At 47.2% G+C, this 17647-nt stretch overlaps 1 protein-coding gene across 1 annotated transcript in view; it reads left to right on the top strand.

Moving 5' to 3' along the window:
* Positions 1-9781: 9781 nt before the first annotated feature.
* Positions 9782-17647, top strand: part of Wwp2 (WW domain containing E3 ubiquitin protein ligase 2) — a 124330-nt gene continuing 116464 nt past the window's right edge. The window contains exon 1 of the mRNA XM_038312884.1: positions 9782-9871. The gene's annotated coding sequence lies outside the window, so the exon portion shown is untranslated. The remainder of the gene's footprint in view (positions 9872-17647) is intronic.

Raw genomic sequence — 17647 nt, 5'->3', positions numbered from 1 at the left:
ATCTTGAAACAACGGCTGTATAACTTAATACCTCCCTAAGCAAGACACGTGGTTTTCTAAAAAATAATTCCTTGCCGGGCGGTGGTGGCGCACGCCTTTAATCCCAGCACTCGGGAGGCAGAAGCAGGCGGATCTCTGAGTTCGAGGCCAGCCTGGTCTACAAGAGCTAGTTCCAGGACAGGCTCTAGAAACTACAGGGAAACCCTGTCTCGAAAAACCAAAAAATAAAATAAAATAAAAAATAATTCCTTGCTGAATTTAATATTAATAACTTCCAAATTTCTTTTCCAATCTGAGGATAGGAGATCTGGACTACTACATGCTGACAATGCTGGCCTGAGTCTTTAGCAACTGCTTTCAGTTAAACTGTTCTGTTTTATTCACATGTCCTGTATCAGAAATCCTTCTGTGCCCTTGATGGTACCCATTGTCAGCGACCCAAATATCTTCTGATGCCCAAGCATTTTAAGCTCTTTAAATTACATTATTCATGGGGGGGGGGGCGCCAGGTGCTCATGTGAGGGCCAGAGGGCAACCACGAGAGTCAGAGCTGTCCATCCGCTAAGAGAATCCTAGAAGGAGAGAATGGAGGGGGTGGACAGGAGGTGGGGGAGGGAGGAGGAAGGGGAACTGTGGTTGGTGTGTAAAATAGATGAAAAAATTAATAATAGATGTTGGGAGCAGTGAGACCCCAGATCCTCAATTTCTGATCTGAGTGCCTACAGCTGCTCTGAGCACGAGACCTTCAAGAGTTCCTGATGGCAGGAGAGTGGTTTCTGGTGGGTTTGGCTGGGGCGTGGCTATCTCTATATAAGCTGCCCCTGAACACAATAAAGGGGGCATTCTTGGGGAATTCAAGGATGACCTGTGTTGCTGTCTCTCTGTCTGTGTCTGTGTGTGTCTGTGTTTTCTAACCTCCAGCCCCTTGCCCGAATCTCGCAAACTGGGTGCCAGCGCACAGAGCGCAGACACGGGGGCGCGGTGCCCGGCAATTGGAGGTTCCCACCTCCCACCGAGATATCAGCAAATAATAATAATAATAATAATAATAATAATAATAATAATAATAATAATAATAATGAGAATCCTGGAGGCAGAACAGGTAAAGGTCTCAGGTGGAGGTGCTTCTTGCTGCCTCCTCATCCCTTGAACTCAGAGATCTTCCTGCCTCTGCCTCCTAAACTCTGGGATTAAAGTCGTGCACCACACACCCAGTCTCCGAATATTTTACATTGATAAGCTTCTTAGCCCTCAGTCTCCCCAGCCTTCAGAATTTATCATTCTGCCTGTTCTGAAATTATATCCCAGCTGAAGACTAACTTCCTAGAGAAAATTTTTCAGTGTTTTGGCGTCTGTTTCTCTGCAGGCTCTGACATTGTCTATAGCCTCCTCTTTCTGGATTTACCTGATTTTGCTGAAGTTTCACCCTAGTCTCCCTGCCTTTGGGTGGCCTCACCCTCCGTGTCACATTCCTTTCTTGCCCTGCATATACGGTACCTTCCACCTCAATCAATTCAAGCTCTTTTCTTCGGCAATGCTACCTATCTGCCAGACATTAATGATCGTAGTATACAAACTATGCATGCACATGTATGTTTTTTTATTTATATGTATAAATTTGGGAGTACCTGAGGACGCCAGAAGAGGGCGGCAGATCTCCTGGAGCTGGAGTAACAGCGATTTTGATCCACCTTATCTAAGTGCTCTGAGCCAGTTTTCTGGTCTGCTCCTAAGAGCCCTAGAGAGCTCTTTCTAAACATTTATGTCCAATCCTCATGCCCGGTCCACATTTCCTAGAAATTTTATCTGAAAATTTCCAGCATCCACCCTCGTCAGCGTTCCGACGTTATTAGCGCACACAGTCTCGCTGTGTACCTCTCTGATTGGGTGGGCCTAAGCTCTTCCCCTGCTGATGCCACAGTCACAGGCTACCACTTCCTTTTTTTTTTTTTAATTCAAAAATTTAAGGCATCGCCAACAAAAGCATTCGAGGTAGGAATCTCTGAGCCACCGCATCTCTACCTCCACCACCACCCAACGTTGACTTCACTGCAGTTGGCATCACCAGAAATGCCTGTCCGGGCCCTTCCACCTCCAGTCTCGTTACTCCACTCAGGAGCGATCCCTCTTCCAGATTTCCCTGTCTGCAGCGGACTTTCCACGTTGACCTAAACAGTGAGTGGAGATACAGAATCGGAGTCTAGTCAAAGAGATTTGTACAAATTGAAAGGGATTCTATGATTTAAAGCTTAGATGAAGAATGATCTGGAAATTTGGTCCCGGCGGTTCATGCAGACAATCCCACCACTTCGAGAGTTCAGGGCCATCCTAACTTACGTACCTAGCTCATTAGCCTGGGCTACCGGTGATTCTGTCTCACATAAATGAAACTAAAAGAAAAGAAGCTGATTTGGGTCGGCGATTCTGAAACTCAAGTGTGCAACGGAACCCTAGAGAGCTTGTTCAAACAAGCTCACGGGGTCTCAGTGTCTGACGTGGTAGCTGTGGACAGGACCTGAAGAGTGGCGGTTCTGGTAATGCTGCTACTGTGGCCCAGGGACACGCTCTAAAACCCTGGCTTAGGACATTGTCTGGAAAAGAAAGCTCGGTTTTTGAATGCCTAGTGTCTATCAAAAGTTAAAAAACCTTATTTACGGGGCTGGAGAGACGGCTTAGCGAAGAGCTTGGACAGTGCCGGGCGGTGGTGGTGCACGAGCCTTTAATCCCAGCACTCGGAGGCAGAGGCGGGCGGGTCTCTGTGAGTTCGAGACCAGCCTGGTCTGCAGGGTGAGTTCCAGGATAGTCAAGGCTACACAGGAAAACTCTATGTCAACACCCCCACCAAACTGCTTCCACTTTTTTAGTATTTTTAAATTTAATTTCTTTTGTTTTGTTTTTCAAGACAGGGTTTCTCTGTAGCTTTGGGGCCTGTCCTGGAACACACTTTATAGACCAGGGTGACCTTGAACTCACAGAGCGCAGAATGGCCAATAGTGAGGGAGGAAGTGTAGGTGGGACTTCCAGGCTGGGAGAATAAGTAGGAGGAGGAATTTAGGCTCAGGGGAGAAAGCAAAAGAGACATCAGGGAAATACCAGGGGCCAGACAGACGAGGAAGCAGGAAAGTAGGACAGGGAGGGAGGGAGGGAGGGAAGGAGGAAGGGAGGGAGGAAGGGAGGGAGGGAAGGAAAGGTCCCAAAGCAAACACAGATGAATAGAAAGAAGGTAACTTAAAAGAGCTAGTGGGATAAACCTAAGCTACACCTGAGCATTTGTATTTAATAACAAGCTTCCGTGTCTTTATCTGAGAGCTGTTTTGTAGCCCAAAGAAAATTCCAACTACAGATACCCAGCAAAATTTTGATGTCTTACCCTCTGTCAGAAGAATATGGCCTATCTGAAAGTACTGTCTCCAATCAAAAGATATGGTTAGACTATCTCCCTGCCAACGACAAAGATTCCTGGAGACATGGGCAGAACCCACCCGCCAGGACTGGCTCAACACCAGGGTCCTCTAACCAGTTCAGCTACTCCATCCAGATTAAACAATACCCAATGACCCTGGAAACAAAAAGAGCAATTGCAGTCCATATTACCTGGCTTGGAGAGATAGGCATCCTGGTGCCCTGGCAGTCGCCGTGGAATACACCTCTCCTGCCTATGAAGAAACCTGGGGCCTCTGACTCTCATAAGTCTGAGTCTTCCGGAGAAACAGGTGCATGCTGTCTTGGACCTGAAGGATGCATTCTTCAGTCTTTCATTGGCAGAAGTGAGTCAATACATCTTTGCTTTTACGTGGTCAGACCCAGAGGGAAATTATAATGGGCAACTTACATGGACCAGGTTGCCCCAAAGATTTAAAAATTCACCAACCCAGCCAGGTGGTGATGGCATATGCCTTTAATCCCAGTACTTGGGAGGCAGAGGCAAATGGATCTCTGTAAGTTCAAAACCAGCATGATTTACAGAGCAAGTTTCAGGACAGGCTCCAAAACTACACAGAGAAACCCTGTCTCAAAAAAAAAAACAAAAAAAACAAAGGGGCTGGAGAGATGGCTCAGTGGCTAAGAACATTGCCTGCTCTTCCAAAGGTCCTGAGTTCAATCCCCAGCAACCACATGGTGGCTCACAACCATCTGTAATGAGGTCCAGCGCCCTCTTCTGGCCTGCAGACATACACACAGACAGAATATTGTATACATAATAAATAGATAAATATTTAAAAAAAAAAAACAAAAACAAAAAACAAAACAAAACCAAACAAAATTCGCCAACCTGTTTGATGAGGCACTAAGAGCTGACCCTCCCACACTGCCATTAGAGGTTCCCTGGGGAAAGACTATGAAAGGCTCCTGAGGGTCTAAGAGTTACAGACCCCGGGCTACAGAATGTCAGCTAAGAAGTCCCAACTTTGTACATCAGAGACTTTCTATCTTGGCTACCAGCTGACGGGAGGCAAGAGGAGCCTGTCTCAGAGTAGGATTGCTGCTATCCTTCAGATCCCAAGCCAAAGACTAAGACACAGGTCCAAGAGTTCCTAGGGGCAGTCAGGTATTTCTGCCTCTCGATACCAGAGTTTGTGGGAATAGCAAGGCCCTATACACCAGCACAAAGTGGACACCGAGCCCCTAATCTGGACTGAAATGGAAGAAAAGGCATTTGAGGCTTTAAAAACTAGCTGGGTGGTGCTGGCACACGCCTTTAATCCCAGCACTTGGGAGGCAGGTGAAAGCGGGGATGTCTCTGAGTTTTAGGCTAGCCTGGTCTACAAAGCAAATTCAGCTCCAGTCCTAGTACTTCCAGATGCCTCAAAACTGTTTCATCTGTTTGTTCATGAAACAAAAGACAATAGGAATTCAACCCGAATTTTGGGGCCACGGAAACACCCTGTGGCATACCTGTCCTAACAAGTGGGCTCTGGAGGAAGCCACAGGATGGACCACCTGTCTAAGAGCTATGGCAGCTAAGGCTAGTCTAATGGAAAACAAACAAGTTAATTCTGGGTCAGGATCTTATAACTCATAGTACCCCCGTGGTTGAGACCCTCCTCCGAGGAACACCAGAACGCTGCTGTCTAATGTCTGTGTGACCCAGTACCAGGCCCTATTCCTGGTCTACCCTGAAGTCCGGTTTGAGAAATCCAATGACAGTCCTGTTACCCTGTTGCCTGTTGACAGTCCACAGGTGCTCATCCATGACTGTCATGAGAAGAAAGATGAGACCAATACGTGGGAGCCGCAATAGCCACTTTAACAGAAATTATTTAGGGCCAAGTCAGGAACCCTAGCCCAGAGAGCAAAACTGATTAATCTGACCCGGGTTCACAGATGGGAAAAAGGAAAGCCCACCACCATACATGCAGATAATCACTATGTCTTTACTACTGAATACGTCTATAGCATGATGCACAGAGAAAGAGGGCTTCTCCCTGCTGGACAAAAGGACACTAGAAAATTTTGGCCCTCCTAGAGACTATTTGGCTTTCCCTATGAATTGCCATGCTTCACTGCCAACTGAGGGTCTGGCTGTCTGACAAATGGCCCTCACATCAGTGAGGCCTGTCAACTCCATAATAAAGAAGGCATGGACAGCTCAAACCCACAGATTGATGGAAGACATCGGAGGGAAAGATCATTCTCCCAGAAACAACAGGCAGGGCTCTGGCAATGACCTTCACCAGGCTCCTCATTTGGGGTTCACAAAACTTTCTGAGTTGCTCAGACCAAGATATGCTATAACTAGACCAAAAGGGGGTTCAAATGAGAGACCAACACCTCAGTGAACTCTCAGAAAACCGACATCACTGAGATTGGCCTGCCAAGGGAGGATACAAGTACTTGCTAGTTCTTATAGATACCTTTTCCGGGTGGGTAGATGCATTCTACCCAGACTGAAATTGCACAAATAGTAAGAAGCTCCTCCAGGAACTGGTCCTGATTTAGCCTCCCCTTAGCAATGGGGTCTGACGGTAGCCCAGCTTTCATAGCCAAACCTCTCAATTAATAACTAAAGATTTAGATAAAGACTAAAAACTTCACTGTGCAGTGCACACAGACCTCAGGATGTTGGGCAGGTAGAAAGAAGAAGCAGGATGCTGCCAACAACTATTGTCATTAGAGTCCAGGGAAGGGTGCATGAAGGACCCTTGGTTTAGCTTTGGGCCTGCTACACCCCATACAGGGAAGGATTTACTCCCTACGAGATTATATTTAGAAGACCTCTCCCAATACTTCTCTAGCTCAGAGACCAGCAGCTGACAGAACTCCCGAGGCATTCCTTTCTCAAGTCATTAGGACCCCTCCAGTCCTCCATATAGGCTATTCACTGGACTAGCTGAGAGACCTAGCCGACCTCTGAGACCACCACCAGTTTATCCTTGTTCGAGTCCTTCGATACAAACAACCTGGTCAAGCTGGTAACAAAAGGGGTGCTGGAATCTACTTGGAAAAGAGCCGAGATGGCAATTCTCTCCACTCCTCTGATTGTGAAAGTAAGTAGCATTGCATCATGGATCCAACACACCCAGGTCAAGGAAGTGGAAGACATGAATGTTGATGCCAAATAGACCGTCTCTGGGCTAGGGACCCGTTACAATTAAGGTTTCATCGGGCCCAAGGCCCTTCCACTCACTGCCCCTCTCCCTGCTCCTGAGTCTTATGTTTGCTATGAATACAGGGTGATGGTCCCAACCCTACTGCCTGGACCAGGGATCTGAGAAAGACAGACACAGGGGAGGTGATAGCTAATGTGGCTACAGAGCAGCAACACACATTCCATCTTACTTACCCTCTGATGCCCAATTTAAGCTTCTGGTTGTACTGGAGGAAAAGAAAGATATGGGAGTTTATCTTTGGAGGCAGGAATACAGAGTTTATACTTCTGTGCATGCCTTAAGGCTGGGCCGCCTGATTGCCAGAAACAAGGGAATTTCCATCGGGAAAATTATGAAACCAAGGCTTCCTAAAGAAGTCCTTAAGAAAGAGTCTGGCCTTTGCAAAACAGGGAGAACCTGGAGAATGAGACCCTATGACATAGGAAGGGACCCTGGGGATAGAGTTAATACTTTCCAGCCAGAAATCAGCCAGGATTACTGTTTGGACTGTCAGCTCATTGACCGACAAAACTCATTGTGACTGGGGGCAGCCCAAATTAGTGTTAAAGGATTTGCAAGGAACTGGAACTTGTCTAATAACCAAAGCCTTTCATCTAAGCACTTCCCTGTATTCTGATGCCCGCTTTTCAGCGGGTTAACTCATCTGTACAACAGCAATATTACTGGGCCCAGAGACTGCTTGGTGGGCGTGTACTAATGGTGACTAAGTGTCTCTCTCTCTCTCTCTCTCTCTCTCTCTCTCTCTCTCTCTCTCTCTCTCTCTCTCTCCTCTTTATTTTGGTTTTTCGAGGCAGGGTTTCTCTGTGGCTTCGGAGTCTGTCCTGGAACTAGCTCTTGTAGACCAAGATGGCCATGAACTCGCAGAGACTGGGCCACCACCGCCTGGCTAAGTGTGCCTCTACCAATGCTTTCCAAACTAAGTAGACAGGCTGATCAGGATCTAAAGGTATTCAAAGTTTCCACTTCTGAATTAAAACAACAGTCGGATTCCCCAGAAGAAATGTTTGTTCAAAACTGGAGAGGCTTCGACTTACTGCTCATGAGAAAAAGGAAACTATGTATGGTTTTGAGAGAAACCAGTGGTTTTAATGATAACTGATCAAGAGTAATTAGAAAAAAAATCATGGTTGAGGAATATCTCCAAAAGAAAAAAGAGACAAAGACATAAATCAAATAATGAATCCCAGTGTCTGTTTGCTTAGAGACCCTGGGTCTATCAGCATTGGCTGGACCTTTAATTCTCATTCCGAGTGGATTAATGGCAGGCCCCTGCATCTTAAAGTATATGGCCAATTATGTATCAGTTCAGTAAATTCAATGGCTCCTAGTACCAACTACCCCCACCCCGTTTTTATTTTTGAGACAGATTTTTTTTCTCTGTAGCCCTGGCAGTCCTGGCACTTGCTCTGTAGACCAGGCTGGCCTTGAACTCACAAAAATCTGCCTGCTTCTGCCTCCCGAGTGCTGGGATTAAAGGCATGTGCCACCTTCGCCAGGTCCAACTACACCTCTTTAGAGTAGGGTAAATTCACAATTTGACTCATTCACTAGGACCAGTGGGGAATGTAACAGGGCCTCAGACCTTAGTAGGCACCCAGAGCTCAGCACAACAGACTCCATGATGAAAGCATCATGCAGGCCATGAACTCTACATGTAGACAGCACCACCTGCCACAGAGAGCAAGGACCTAATCCATTAAAGCCCATAGTTCTGGGAAAGTCTCTAAATGTACCAACCTTGCTTGATCCTGCATACCCAGTGTAGTTGCGGGCTGGCTAATAAAGACTTTCTATTGGCTTAGACCCACGTCTGAACAGTCTTCTCTAGTAGATAACCCACGACAAAGGCAGCAGACACCCAGGTGGTACACTGATGTCTATGCAGGCAAAACAGCCATATAATAAAATACTAATGAAAAAAAATATGATTTTCAGTTAACCAAAATCAAACTCAACAAAAAGCCAGGTGGTCTGGCACACATCTATTATCTGAACCATCCGCTGGGAGGTGGGTGCCAGTCTAGGTTACAGGAAACTGTGCCTCGACCTGTCTCCTCCCTCCACTCCCCCACTGGCACAAACTGGTAATCCTAACTACTTAGAGACTAAGGAAAGAGACTCAAAGGCTCAAGGCCAGTTAGAGCACTTTAAGCGAGACCCTGCTCCAGGTAAAACTAGGAAGGTAACAAAAGGGCTGGCAACAGAGGTCAGTAGTAGCGTCCTTGACTAGTATAGGCAGGGGCCTGGGTTCAACCCTCAGTCCTGTAAAACCCAGAAAGTTTCTGCTGTGTAGGCTGTGGTGAGGCATGCCTGCAGCGCCAGGAATCAGGAGGCCGAGGACAGCGCTGAGTTCCAGGTAAGCCAGGGTTCCATAGAGGCCCTGTTTGCTAATCCTTAACGTTCAGTTTACTCCATATAGTGAAGGAGTCGGCGTCCCATAGGGACACTTATGGACTTGGGTGAAGTTTTGAAGTGTACCCCCCCCCCCCTTTTCCCTTTTGCTTCTTGGAACAAGAACAGATGCTCTACAAAGGCTAGGGCATTTATACTTCTAGAACTGAGAACAAGGCTTTGCATATAGTTGGCACAGGCCGCCAATATTAGCAAATACACGAGATGCTTAACTTTGATCGGCATACTTTTGTAGTGTCAATACATCCTTTGCAAATTTGGGGACGTGACTATAGTTACACGGTTTATCCGACATTCAAATTTAGGAGGAGCATAAAATATTTTGGTTAGCAAGTTTTTTTTGTTTTGTTTCTCAAGACAGAGTTTCTCCGCGTAGTCCTGGCTGTTCTCGAACTCACGCTGTAGACCAGTCTAGTTCCAAAGTCAGAGATCTGCTTGCCTCTGCCTCCCAAATGCTGGGATTAAAGGCGAGCACCCGGCTAGCATACGGTTTTTGTCCAGTAATCCCCGACAGGCTCGCTGACTTAACAGACCGGATGGTCTTCTCCCACCTGTACCACGGAGGGAAACAACTCTATCTACTTCCAAAGGAAGAAATAAGACCCCTGGTGCCCGGTGAGCCCCCAGTTTATACGTTAGCTTGGGCACAGGGGGAAAAGACCCTTTCCTTTACGGACTTCAGTAAGTCAAAGGCTCGCAGTGTAGCTTTTAGGTGGTCCGCACCTGCGCGCCCCGGCCAGCCTCTTCCGGGTCAGGTGACCGCGCGCGCTCACGTGACCCGGTCCGAGTGCGGGCGCTGGAAGGCGGAAGTGGAGCGGAGTTAGGCGCCGCTGGTGTGGCCGCTGCAGGTAGGTGGCGCGGGCGCTGGGGGCTCGGTGGCGAGCGGGCGGGCGCGGAGTGGCCGGGGGCGGCCGGCGGCGTGAGGGGCCGGGGGCGGCGCGGGGCGGGCGCCGGGGGGCGGCGGCTTCCTGTGGGAGGGGCCTGGCGCGCGGTTCCGGCCTCCGAGGAGGGGTGTCCCGGCTCGCGCCCGAGCGGGGTGGGCGCTGGGCCCGGTGGGAGTCGCCAGCTCCTGGCGCTTCCGGAAGGGGGACCCCTGCCCGGGCGCCTGCGGTGCGGAGGGAGCCACGTCTATGCAGGGGTTCCGACCTCAGCCGGGGAGACTTGCATGCTCCCTGGAAGGGGCTGCCTGGGAGTGGGCGTCTGGCTTGTAGGGACAGGGAGAAAAATCTGGACGATGCGGCCTGGACCCCGTTCTGAGAGTCTTCCTTACGTCCTCTTGGAAGATGATGGCGACCTGAGAGTTTGATTTCGGTCCCCAGTTCAGTTTTTAAACTTCAGGAGGGATTCCTGAGTCTTGATCGACTGACTCTGGTCACACCCACTTGGCCCTGTTTGCTTAGGGTTTCCACTTGTTGGGAGCCTAGCCCTTCAGATCATCTTTCTTTGAGATGCTCCAGGATCGGCTAATCTTCGAGAACAACAACAACAAAAAATTTAAGACGTGTAGATGCTTTGCTGGAATCATAACATGACTTACAACCCACACTGTTGTCAGCGACCTGGGCCAGCGTTACCTCAGCAACGCATTGACTGCTTAAGTCTTGGGCAGTTAAAAGTGTACCGACACAGCTCTAGACATTCTGTCTGAGGTTTAAGTTACGCAGCTTCTTTTACCATGTGACTTCTTATCTTGACCAGCTGTGACTAGGTGGGGTGACACAGAAGTTTCCGTGGTGTTCCTTAGAACTATGTGACCTAGGTCATTTTTTTTTTTTTTTTTTTTTGAGGTTAAAATACCCATCTTCAGGTTGTTCATCCTCCGGGCTGAGGCATGAAGTTGCTTGCTTCTTAAGTCCCAGGCTACACGGTTAAGTCCTAAACAAGCAAACGGGCCACCCTCTTTCTGTTTACATTTACTAAACTTTGCAGAAGGGAAATGAGTTTTATGAATGCGATGAAGGAGTAGGGCTTCAAATGGGACGTTGACAGGAGCCAGAACCACTGGTCACTAGGGGAAAGAAAGTACTTCGCATTGATACATTAAGAGTTGACGGCTTTGGGGTATATGACAAACATTCAAAAGTTAATTTTTTGTAGCAGTCTTGAGAAGTCATTTACTCTTAACAGAGAACAAACAGCTAAGAGTTTGACTTAAAAAAAAGTATGTATGTGTGTGAGAGCGCGCGCGTGTGTGTGTGTGTGTGTGTGTGTGTGTGTGTGTGTGTGTGTTTGTTCCTGTCTGTGTATGAATGCCGTATGTAGGGTGTGGGTGCCCACAGAGGGCAGAAGAGAGCATTGGGTTCCTTGAAGCTAGAGATACAGGTGGTTGTGAGCCTCTGGAGTTTCGTGCTGGGAACTAAACTTTGGTCCTATGGAAGAGCAGTAAATGAAGCCGGGCAGTGGTGGTGTATGCCTTTAATTCCAGCACTTGGGAAGCAGAGGCAGGTGGATCTCTGTGAGTTTGAGGCCAGCCTGGTCTACAGAGTGAGTTCCAGGACAGCTAGGGCTGGTACACAGAGAAACCCTGCCTCGAAAAACCAAAAAAAAAAAAAAAAAAAAGAAAGAAAGGCCCTAAATGAATGCTGTAGCTGCTGAGCCATCTCGGCTTGTTATGCTTTCCTTCCTTCTTTACTCATCTTCCTACTAGACTAAATCATTCAAGGGCAGCAATCCTATTTTATGTGGCTCCCTTGGCTACTAGCCTCTTGCCTGGTATGTTGTGAGTACTCGGTCAGTGTTAGAGAAATTAGGGGGTTTCTAAAGGTCGCATTGCTGTATGTGGTGAAGAAGGGGTTGGACTTAAGTTTTCTGTTTCTTTCGTTAGCGAAGCTAGCTCTGGTCTGTGTTCTTGGTCTACGGGAAAACAAGGAGCCTGAGGGAGGGAAGGCTTGGGTTGGCTTGTCAGTCTCTTTCACTTTGTGTTTTGCTCTTGAACTTCACAGCCATAGCCTTCCTTTTTATAATTTTTTCTTTTTAGACAGAATCTCTAAAGTTTCCCTGGGTAGCCTCAGACTCCTGTAGCTCAGGCAAGCCTTGAATTTGTGCTTCTCCTGCCTCCGCCTCCTGAGTAACTGGGATTGCAGGCCTGCACCACCAGGTAATCTTTACTTAATGATAACTTTCCCATCTGCAAAAATCTTATACCAAAATCTCATTTATTCCTATTTATTTATTTATTTATTTAAGACAAAGTTTCATTAGGTAGCCTTGGCTGGTCTAGCACTCATAAAGATCCACCTGCTTCTGCCTCCCAAGAGCTGGAATTAAAGTTGTGTTAAATTAAAATTAAATTAAAGTTAAAACTATGCTCAGCCTTTCTTTGTTCTTTCTTTTTTTTGACACAGGGTCTCACTGTGTCTTTTGGCTTTTTGATACAAGGTAAGTTGTAGCCCAGGCTGGCCTCAGACTGGCTATGTTGCTAAGGAAGCTATGATTGGTTGAGTCTCTTGTCTCTACCTTCCAAGTGCTGGTGTTGCAGGCATTCATTTACCATGTGCCTGGCCCAGCATCTCATTCAAGCCATGATCTGTGAAGGATGCATTGCTCTCCTTCTCGTGGGTGAAGAAGCTGGGGCTTCCTGAAGTCCTGACTTTAGATTCCAGACTAGTAAATAAATGATGGAGTTGGTTCTCTCCTTCCACCTTGTGGGTCCTGGGAATCCGGCTCCAGCTGTCAGGCTTGGTGGCAAACTCCTTCACCTGCAGAGCCGTCTTTTCCACATAGGTTTTTTTATTCCTAGACCTATTAGGTTTTATTCATAAAAGCAATAAAAAGTTTCATTTAAAAATAGTTTTCAAATGTAAAAAGTGTGCTATTAGGGTGGGTATAAGTGGCATATACCTGTAATCCAAGTAGTTGGGAGGCAGAAGCGAGAGGATTGCTCACTGCTACTTTATTACAGGCATTGCGCTGGAGTTTGGCCATTCGGCATGGAGGCCGCTGGCCACATAGAACTGTTGAACCCTGGCATGGCCTGTGAATGTCAGATCCATCAGATTTTGAAGATTCAATATGAACTGAAATGTTTCATTGCCCCCATCCCTCTGAGCCATTGTTTCTCTGTGTAACTCTTGCTGATCTGGAAATCACTCTGTAGACCAGGCTGGCCTCAGATCCACCTACTTCTGTGTCCTGAGTGCTAGGTTTAAAGGGGTGTGCCACCATTGCCCTGCTTACACTGATGTTTTTATATTCTAGTAAAATCATATAAATGTAATCTATAAATACATGCTACAAATGGTAATATTTTATATTTGTTATGTTAAATACAATATAATTAAGTAAGTTTCAGTGGGGAACAGTGACTCATACCTATAATCTTAGCACTTTTGGGGGGGGTTGGGAGGCAGGTCTCACATTTGCTCAGTGCTCAGGCTAGCCTCAAACTGACACCCCCTTCTGAAGCCTTTAGCCTCTTGGGTGCCAGGATTACAGGTGTGCTGGTTCCTGAATAAAGATTCCAAAGAGGAGAAGGCATGGGTCACGTGACTGACTGAGGTTAGAACGGTGCAGGTGAAGGGATGAGCACGATCAAATGCCTGGAAGGAGAAATACTTTTGGCAGGTTTAGGGACCAGCCAGGAACACAGTATGGCTGGAGAGGGGTAAGTGAGTCGGAGGTGGAGAGACTGAGTTCACAAGGGTGTTGGTTGTGGGAGGAAACATTGGGCAGGCCAGGGAAGGCCTTTTGTGTGGATGTTGGTTTTCACGGGATGAGTGAGGCATTTGAGCTGAGGAGTGGATACAGTCCATCCTGCCTTTTGGCAGACCCACTGGGATTATTGTGTGGAGGAGAAAGGGAACCAGGGAAGAAGCAAAAAGATGGATGAGGAGGGCATTGCCACACTCGGTGAAAAAACGCATTGGGCTAGATTTTGAAGCTCGGCCAGTGGGATTTGTGGATGAGGTGACGGGGATGTGGAATGTGGGAGGATGGGAGCAGGCGAAAGTGACTCCAAGTTTTGGGTATGAACAAGTAGAAATGGAGCTGTCATTAAATGGGGACAGAATCTGGAGATGTACCCAGCTGGTAGAGTATTCGCCTCATGTGCATAAAGCCTGGGGCATAAACACCTCGTGCACATGTCTGTAATCCCAGTGTTCATGAGGTAGAGACTGGGTTATCCTTTGGGTTCAGCCTGGGCTATGTAGGACCCTGACTCAAAAGAAAGGGGGGGAGCCTATAGGGTAGCCAGGACTTGGGTTCAGTTTTGTTCACATTCATTGTGCATAGCCTAGTGTTGACCCAAGGGAAGATGCTGGGGCAGTTAGAGGAGTCCCTGGTGTCAAGCAGGGACAGGAAGTCTGTAACCAGGGCTGGAGTTGAGAGTGGACAAGGTCACCCCCAGGGTAGTGTGAACACAGTGCTGCAGGGTTTGAACTTCTGGAGCAAATCTCAATCTTCTGAAGGCCTGCTAAGTGCTGCAGCTGTTGCTGCTGGTCACTAGGAACTTGGGTCTCTTCTTTTGTCATTTAAAGACCTTTTTTGTTTGTTTGCCACAGGATTTCCACTAACTAGTCCTGATTGTCCTGGAATTCACTGTGACTAGGTTGGCCTTGAACCCAGAGATCTCTCTGCCTCTTCCTTCCAAGTGCTGAGATTAAAGGCCCTTTTAAAAACAACAGGCTTGAGGCTGGAGTGATAGATCAGCAGTTAAGAACACTGGGTGTTCTTCCAGAGGACCCTGGTTCCCTGGTTCAATTCCCAGAACCCACATGGTGACTCACAACTGTCTGTAATTCCAGTTTCAGGGCACCTGACACCTTCATGCAGGCCAGACACCAATGCACATCAACAAAAATGAAACAAATACCAACAAGCTGATAGATTTTATTTTTTTTTTTCAGTAGTCGAGAACTGTTCTGAGATTGGCTCAAGTGCTAACTTCAGGAATTTCTGGCTTTCTGTGTTGACAACCAGTTTAGGAGCCTCCAAGGTTGGAAAAGAGAAAGACAGGTGGAACGATAAATGGTTTTTCTTTAAAAATTTATTTATTTATTATATATACACTTTCCAGGAGACAGTGCCATATAGTTGTGAGCTACCATGTGGTTTCTGGAAATTGACCTCAGGACCTCTGGAAGAGCAGCCGGTGCTCTTAACCTCCGAGCCATCTGTCCAGCCCCAGTACATGGGTTTTTAAAGTTTAAAATACCAACTTTGCCAAACACAAGTTGAATATAGTTCACACACACACACACACACACACACATACACACCACAGCCTGCCATCATATAGATTAATCATAAATGTAATCTCACACTGACTGGTGAGTGACCCTTGGATTTCAGTCTTGGTCTTGGGATCTGATGTTTTCTCAGTAAAATAGTGTATTCATGAGCATCAACTCAAATTTTGATTAGACCAGTGAGCTGTTAAAAAATACATTTGTGAAAAAAATACATTTGTGTACTCATTGCGTGTACATGTGTGTTAAGGCACATGTGTGGAGGACACCCTGGGATGGAATTCAGATTCTCAGTGCTGGCAGCAAACACCTTTTCCTGCTGAGCCATCTGAGCAGTCTGGCCCAAAAGAGCTTTTGAGTACCTACATCACTTAGGACTGTGATGGACTCTGGGATCTCTAAGATCTTGTTCCATTGGATTCCAACTGGAGTCTTTTTTTTTTTAATTAAAAATTTCCACCTCCTCCCCTCCTCCCATGTCCCTCCCCTTCCTCCCTCCCCCTCTCCAGTCCAAAGAGCAGTCAGGGTTCCCTGCCCTGTGGGAAGTCCAAGGTCCTCCCCCTCCAACTGGAGTCTTTAGAAGGCTGTGAGCTCCCTGTTCTCATCAGTGCCCTCAGCTTAGCAGCAGTGACTTGCTGATAACTGCTGGGCAATGCCAAGTCTTCACTCAGGCAGGCCTCTTCCTTTGGTCAGTCATGCCTTATCTGTTGTGTTTCTGTTTATCCTGAGATCTGTTTTGCCATCTCTGTTATTATTAGCTGATCATTTTCCTTCCATAATTTTTTTTGGTCAGATCTCTCGAAATATTTTTCCATCTTTTTTTTTTTTTTTTTTTTTTTTTTTTTTTTTTTTTTTTTTTTTTGAGGCAGGGTTTCTCTGTGTAGCCCTGGCTGTCCTGGAACTTGCTCTGTAGACCAAACTGATCTTGAACCCAGAGATCTGCCTGCCTCTGCCTCCCTAGTGGTAGGATTCTAGGATTAAAGGTGTGCACCACCATGCCCAGGCTCCTGTTGCTTCCTAACTAGCTAGGTATTCCACTGCATGACTGCTGACATCATCTGTGATGTCATGGGAACAGCAGCCATCCTCATTGGGGCCACAGGATCTCAATAGTTGCAGAAAGTTCTCTAGCTAAAGATTGGTGCTGCACCTGTGGGCCAGTGTTGACAGTCACATCAGAAGTGATGTTTCAGCCGTGTTTAATGTTGTTGTTTCTTGGTGGCTCCTTCAGAGCTCGTCTGCTCCAAGCGGTCAGTCTCACCACCACCCTCAGACCTTTCCAATGACCAGCTGCCTTCACCTTCCAATGCAGTGCCGTCACCTGCATTGTTTTGGAGACAGATCGGGGCACTGATGTTGGGTGGATGTGGTGCTGGTCTTATCTCCAGTGTACATCAGGCACACTACTTAGGGTTGAACTTGGACTGCATGGTGGAGGCAGCTGGTGCTGGTAGCCTCTCCAGCAGAAAGCTCCTCTCCAGTTGTAAACCGCAAGTTGACAAAGTCTTCCAAGTTTGATTGCTTTTCTGTTTGGGCCTCTGGTGAATGGAAGGCAGTTTGGTGCTAGACGGTGGGAAGAGGCCGAGAAAGAAGCCTGTGTGTGTGTGGAAAGATCTAGACAAGCTTGAGCATGGGAAGGGAGGAGAGGTCTTTGGGACAGACTCTGCTTTTTTATGTCTTTCAGAAAAGCAGCAGGGTTGGTCTTTCCTTATAAATAAGTCTGTTTCTCTAGTGTTTAGGGTGCTAGGAATTGAACCTGGGGCCTTGTGCTATCAGGCCAGCTTATTACCTCTGAGCTATGCCCCAGTGCTGCTTCACCATTTTTATCCCTCAAGATGGTCTCAGCTATTCAGTCTGCTTTGAACTCACTGTTGTAGCATGGGCTAGCCCTGAACTTGTGATTCTTCTGCCTCAGCCCAAGGTTAGAGGCCTGTGCCACTAGGTCAGGCTGGTTCTGTCTTTCTTTTCCTTCTCCTTCTCCTCATTCTCCTCCTCCTCCTCCTTTTTCTCTTCCTCCTTTTTCCTCTGTGTGTGTGTGTGTGTGTGTGTGTGTGTGTGTGTGCGCGCGCGCGTGCGCATGTGTTGTTTTAGTACAGGGTATTGAACCTAGAGCTTCATGTGTGCCAGACAAGAGCTCTGCCACTGAGCCACTACTCCAACACACCCCTCCTCCTTTTTTTTTTCCTCTCTTTTCTCTTTTTGAGACAGGGTCTCACCATGTATCCCTGACTGGCCCAGAACTCTCTCTGTAACCCAGGCTAACCTTGAACTGACAGAGATCTACCTACCTCTGCCTCCGTAGTACTGGAATTAAAGGAGTCTTTTCTTTTTCTTTTTTTGAGACAGGATCTCAAATTTACTGTGTAACTATCACTGGCCTTAAAATCCTGATCCGTCTGTCCCTACCTTCTGAATGCTGAGCTTCAAAGCTCTGTG

Source organism: Arvicola amphibius, chromosome 15, assembly GCF_903992535.2.
Source record: "Arvicola amphibius chromosome 15, mArvAmp1.2, whole genome shotgun sequence".
Taxonomy (NCBI): Eukaryota; Metazoa; Chordata; class Mammalia; order Rodentia; family Cricetidae; genus Arvicola; species Arvicola amphibius.
The sequence above is the reverse complement of the archived record's forward strand: the minus strand, read 5'-3'. Positions and strand labels throughout refer to the sequence as shown.